The sequence below is a fragment of the Chlorocebus sabaeus genome, chromosome 4, assembly GCF_047675955.1.
Source record: "Chlorocebus sabaeus isolate Y175 chromosome 4, mChlSab1.0.hap1, whole genome shotgun sequence".
Taxonomy (NCBI): domain Eukaryota; kingdom Metazoa; phylum Chordata; class Mammalia; order Primates; family Cercopithecidae; genus Chlorocebus; species Chlorocebus sabaeus.
The window spans coordinates 1,592,501-1,598,603 of NC_132907.1; the positions used below are offsets into that span (position 1 = coordinate 1,592,501).

Below are 6,103 nucleotides of genomic sequence, written 5' to 3' on the forward strand. Positions count from 1 at the left end.
AAGTTTATCTCCTAGTCTACTCTTTAGTATCCTTTTGGCCAAATATAGAAATTAAAAGGTGGGAAAAAAATCAAGACTAAGAAATATCTCAATATTATTTTTAGGAACAGGCTTAAGGGTTATAGGTTTGATCCTGTCCTTGCATCAAAATAATGACTCAGGACAGTGGCTCACACCTGTAATTCCAGCACTTTCGGGGTGGGAAGATCACTTGCCAGGAGTTCAAGACCAGCCTAGGCAACATACCGAGACCCAGCTCTACATAAAAATGTTTTTTAAAAATTACCCAGGTGGGTTGGTACTTGCCTGTAGGGTTGGCTGCTTAGGAGGCCCAGGGAGGAGGATCACTTGAGGCCAGGAGTTTGAGGCTTCAGTGAGCTATGATCACACCACTGTACTCCAGCCTGGGCAACAGAGTGAGACCCTGTCTCTAAAAATATTTTTTTAAGAAAGAAGTTTGTTGTGAAATGCTCAAGATATTAAACACACACTTATCTACAAATATTTAACAAAATTACAAACCAGGGGTCAACTTCAAATAAATATTCTAACTTTAGGAAGATACTTCATCATCCATGCCTTTTTCAAATATAGTAATATTGTAATATTTCACAGGAAGTTAAACAATATAATGTACCTTTCCTTGATCAACAGGAATCTGCATTTTAATTCCACTCAAGTCTTAGGTTACCATTTTACATAAAAACACATATATCCAACTTCTTTTTTTTTTTTTTTTTTTGAGACAGTTTCACTCTGTAGCCCAGGCTGGAGTGCAGTGGCTCAATCTCGGCTCACTGCAAGCTCCACCTCCTGGGTTCACGCCATTCTCCTGCCTCAGCCTCCCAAGTAGCTGGGACTACAGGTGCCCGCCACCACGTCCAGCTAATTTTTTGTATTTTTAGTAGAGACAGGGGTTTCACCGTGTTAGCCAGGATGATCTCGATCTCCTGACCTCCTGACCCGCCCGCCTCGGCCTCCCAATGTGCTGGGATTACAGGTATGAGCCACCGCGCCCGGCCCTATCCAACTTCTTTAAAGAAGGCATTTGTACCTCAGTGTACCTAGCTTAGAATGGTTACACACTATGGGCCAGTCCCCTCCCCAAAAAAGAGAAAATGTTTTCATGGAAGTGCCAAGTGACTTTAGGCCTTCTGCAGAGAATTTTCCTGATGGCTTCTCTAAATATTTATTTAAGCCTGTATAACTGATTGGAAGTTTTAAAATGTTAGCAGAAAAAGAGCATGGTTCATTTAAAAAGTAAGTTTATGAAACAAAAATTATTAAGAGTAAAATCTCTATGTTAGTGTGTTAGGAGTGAGCTTTAGAAAAAGAGAATTTATAGGTCACTATTTTGAGAGAAATAGTTCTGAGCCATGTGGAAGACAAATATCAGATATCATTGTAAGTCTAGGCTCCAAAATTGAGGTGTAGATAGAGAGGTATGTGTGTGCATGTTTGTGCATGTGTGCATGTGTGTTGATGGGGAGAGGCAGGGGCTTTAAATTCAATGTATAAAGGAAGGCATCACACACATCAAGCTTAGAAAATTATAGGGATGTCAAATTTGCACTCTGGTTTGCATTTTTAATTCTTGCTCTAACCAATTTTTTTAAAAATGGGGGGATACAAAATACATATGCTGTTTTTAAAAATTATCTCACAATAAAAAAGAAAAATTTATTATTTTAAAGCTAAGGCAAAGAGGACCAGGGCCATGATTTTCTGGGTTAGCTATGGCTGACAGGAGGCAGGAATACTATCTCTGAATGGTCATCTGGTTTTATTTGATTTTGGCAGGTACTCAAAGAACATAAATTGCTCAGGTGGCAGTATTTACCTTCAGAGTTGGGCATGCAGCCTTCATCACATTTTGTGACAGAACAGAGGCATAATAATAAGAAAAATGGGAACAGACAAAGGAATAAACTGAAGGGGAAACAGGCTAAAGAAAAAGAAAAGAAAGAAATGTGGAATTTGCAATACATATAACTGACAAAGGCTTGAGATTCAGAATATATGAATAACTCCTATAGGCCAGTAAATAAAATAACAAATAATCATAGAAAAATGGGCAAGACATGAACAAACATTTCACAAATAAAGAAATCTGAATGGCCAATATATGTAAAGACATTCAACCTCATTAGCAGGAAAACACAAAGGAAATGCAAAGCAAAGTCATTAATGTGATACTATTTTCTATCCACCAGGCTGACAAAAAATTATACCAAGTATTGGTGAAAATACGGAACTGCTAGTGATAACATAAATTTGTGCTACCACAGTTTGGCATTACCTAGTAAAGTTAATAATAATAATAATCCCACTTTGGGTATACGCCACAGAAATGCGCACAGATATACCAGGAAATATACACAAGAATAGTTATGACAGCAAAAAACAAAAACACAAAACCCATCAACAGTAGAATGGAATGTGTGTATGTTCATTCAATGGAATGCTGTGCAACAGTGAAAAATGTATCTCTACATCAAGTTGGATTAATTTCAAAAAACATAATTGCAAGTGAAAAATTTAAAAAGTCAGAGTATGTTTCCATTTTTATCACAAAAGTGGCAAAACCAAACAGTATATTATTCATGGATATATGTACTATAGGGTAAATATATAAAGAAAAGCAAGGAGATAATAAACATTTCTTAAATGTCTAAAAATACTTATTTCTTATATTTAAAATTACTCTTTTCAAGACTTAAGTTGTATCCTAATTTATATTTATGTAGCAAATGACCCCAAACCCAAGAAAAATGGAATAAAATTGCCCTTTCTATCCTCAGAGAATGTGCCTGTGCATAGATCATGAATGGACTATTTTGAGACTTTTGTACAGCTAATTTCAAAACTTGGCACCAAAGGAGGAATGAATAGTTCTTTTTTTTTCCTTCCAGGCAAAAAATAGAAAAGTACTATCAAAAAGTAATGAAATACAAGAGATGTAGTATAATATCAAAAGTTAATTATGTTTTCCCAACTCCCAAATAAATGAGAACCAAATACAGGCCTTTCTCAAATTGGAGTCACTACAAACTTACAGTCTTTGCAAGGTTTGCCTCCAACCCGAAAAACTGGTGAACTTTGAAGGGGCTGATAAAAAAGGAGCAGAGAAGACTGGGGCTAAACGATAAAGGCTTCAGAGAACTATGATTATAGCCTTGCATTTTGCTTGGAAAGTATTATTTTATATGTCAAATAATAGTTTCCTCTATGTATCTTAAATGGTACTATTTATAATATCTGATGACTTTTTACATTTAACACCCATATTATTCTTACTATTGTGAGTATCATGAACCATTCAGACAACAGGAAAAGCCCATGTGTTCACCTTAATTATCGTTATTTTGATGAACTATTCATAAACTCCCAATGTATTTCAAGTCTACTTTAAGATAGTGGAATCTTAACTGAATGAAATAGAAAATTAAAGGACTCATCCAGTTTGGGGGCTAGATGAAAACTTCCCCTGAAAAATTTAGTTGTGTTCCATGTTCTCGTCGAGAAAAATTTTTGGCCTGTCCCTAAAATTGGTTTCTAAAGGTGCTAACTCCATGTAAAATTACAAATCAGCTGAATGGATACTCGGTCACTATTAGATCCCTTTCCAACACAGGAAATAAATTCAAGTTGAATTTTTAAAAATATTTAGTGTAACTCAAATTTCCACAAGTCACTGAAGATAAAAGAGACACGAAGTGAAACGTACTTACTTGTCACTCCTCTTGAGCCATGACTAAGGTGCTTTTACTAAGTCTGGAAACTTTGCCTACACATTATCAGAATGCTTATCTCAAGTTTGACACCCTTGCTTTTAGGTGCAGGGAAGAAAAATGTCTTAGTAGTCTCTGAATGGCAGAATAATAATGGATAAAACTAGCTGTCCTTCAGTAAATGCTTACTGCTTGGACCCTTTGAATATAATAGTTCATCAGTCTTCACAAAACCACCAAGGGGTAGGCATTAGTTTTATTCAGGTAGCACCCACTTTTTAATAAAAACATGGGGCTTGCAAGTAAACTACCCTGAAGACACAAAAACCTTTTAGCAAAGCAAAATTCTAGCAAAGCAAAAAAAAATGGTGATATATATAGTACTGATATTTATATATGTCACCAAAGATGTGATCACGAGTGAGCTAGACCTGGGTTTGCATCCCAGTTCTGCGTGATTTGGGGCAAGTTGCTTAATTTCGCTGTGCTGCAGTTTTTACTGTAAGAAGGGCCCGCCACATCGGGGTGCACATAGGGTAAAGCACATAAATGCTTTCACACACGTCAAATGTTTAGAGCAGGCCTAACGCAGAAAAAGCTCAAAGCGCGTTGGCTGGCACCTCTAAGGTCCATCCAGCTCTGGCAGTTATCCTGCCTAACTTCAAGCTGTGTTTAACATTTCGGTAAAGACGGCCTGCAGTTCGGAGACTGCACGTGGCTGTCCAGGTGCTGTAAATTCTCAACTACAGACTCCAGGAGAGAGTATCTCCAGGACGGCCGGGGCTGCAGTAGCCTGGAGCAGCTTCTATACTTTAAAGCGCACAAACGCCATGAAAGCTTGTTAGAACGACCCGCATACCCCCCTGAGGTGGCAGGTCTCAGGTGTAGCCCAAGTTTCAAGGTGAACAAGCTCAGTGGGTCTCCTGTGCCTGGGCGGAAGCCTGCCCTGGCGGGTTAACAGTTAACGCTGAACCGAAACCCAGGAGGGCCTCAGGCCTCGCAGCGGCCCGGAGCAAAGGCCACAGGCCAGCAACCCCGCCACAGCCGGAATGCCGAGTCCCCGCCCGCGGCCCAGCCGGAAGCAGCTGGTCCCGCGAGCCCGCCCCCTGCGCGGCGAGAACAGAACTTACTGTCCCCGAGTCCTCGCTCCGCCTCCGCGTGACGCTACTGCGCGAGCCAGAGCTCCAGACTCGCGCGGCGCCTCGACGGGGCGGGGCAAGGTCGTCCACGTGACCGGAGAAGGCCCGCCCCCAGGACCGCCTCTATGGCATTGCCGGCAGATGACCCTGACCCTGACCCTGGTTGATAGAGATCGCTGGCCAACAGCGCCTAGCCAGCACCTTCAAACGGACAGGCCTACTCGTGTGCTTGAGAAATGTGGATAGCATCAGTTTACTTTTTAGATGTTTGTTGGTCTCATTACATTTATTCAAATTTTAGATGCGCCCAGCGATTTCGTTCAGGAATTTACCCTATACAAATATTTGCAGGTCTTTGCGATGCTTGTAATCCATGTATAAGGCAGGGCTGGTGGCTCACGCCTGTAATCCCAGTACTTTGGGAGGCCGAGGCGGGCGGATCACCTGAGGTGGGGAGTTTCAGACCAGCCTGACCAACATGGAGAAACCCCGTCTCTACTAAAAACACAAAATTAGCCGGGTGTAGTGGCCCATGCCTGTAATCCCAGGTACTCGGGAGGCTGAGGCAGGAGAAGAGCTTTGAACCCAGGAGGCAGAGGTTGCGGTGAGCCGAGATGGCGCCGTTGCACTCCAGCCTGGACAACAGGAGCGAAACTCCATCTCAAAAAAAAAAAAGGATGTTTATTGCAATGAAATAATGAGAATAGCTAAAGTGATAACACGGAGGAATGGTTCAATAAAACACAGCACAACAGTACAGACGTGAATTACTTCGTGGCTGTGTACTGTATACTCAAAGGACAGGTCCATGATGCAATGAATATTAAAGGCAAAGCATGGAATACTATATGCGGTGTGCTGTCTTTAATGTAAACAAAAATTATTTTTTGAAATACAAACATGCAGGTATGTATATAAACTTTTTCTCGAAAAATCAAAAGAAACAATAGTGGTTGCTTTGGGAGGAGATGGAGAGTTTTCACTTTCATATTTTGAACTTTGCAATTTTGCTTTTTTCTCATTATACTTCCCTGAATTGACAACAACAGCAAAGAAAACCACCAAACCTTCATACTTGTGTTCCGAGCTGGGAAACTAGATGAGCCTAAGTTTTTAAAAGTTTCCTTGACTACCTTCCAATGCAGTGGTTCTTAACCCTGGCTATGCCTTAGAGTCGCTTGGGAGTTTTGAAAAGTCGTGATGCCCAGTCTGTATGCCAGACCAACAAAATAA

The 6,103-nt window shown here is 40.6% G+C and overlaps 1 protein-coding gene across 3 annotated transcripts in view; it reads right to left on the reverse strand.

Annotated features, from left to right (window-relative positions):
• The window catches only part of RFESD (Rieske Fe-S domain containing), a 12,081-nt gene extending 7,145 nt beyond the window's left edge, over positions 1–4,936 (reverse strand). Inside the window, exon 1 of one of the 3 annotated variants that reach the window (XM_037982221.2) lies at positions 4,862–4,936. The gene's annotated coding sequence lies outside the window, so the exon portion shown is untranslated. Of the gene's footprint in view, positions 1–3,731; positions 4,818–4,861 lie in introns of those variants that run through there. The other 2 variants (XM_073014577.1, XM_037982222.2) reach the window with 2 other exon arrangements.
• Positions 4,937–6,103: the final 1,167 nt, after the last annotated feature.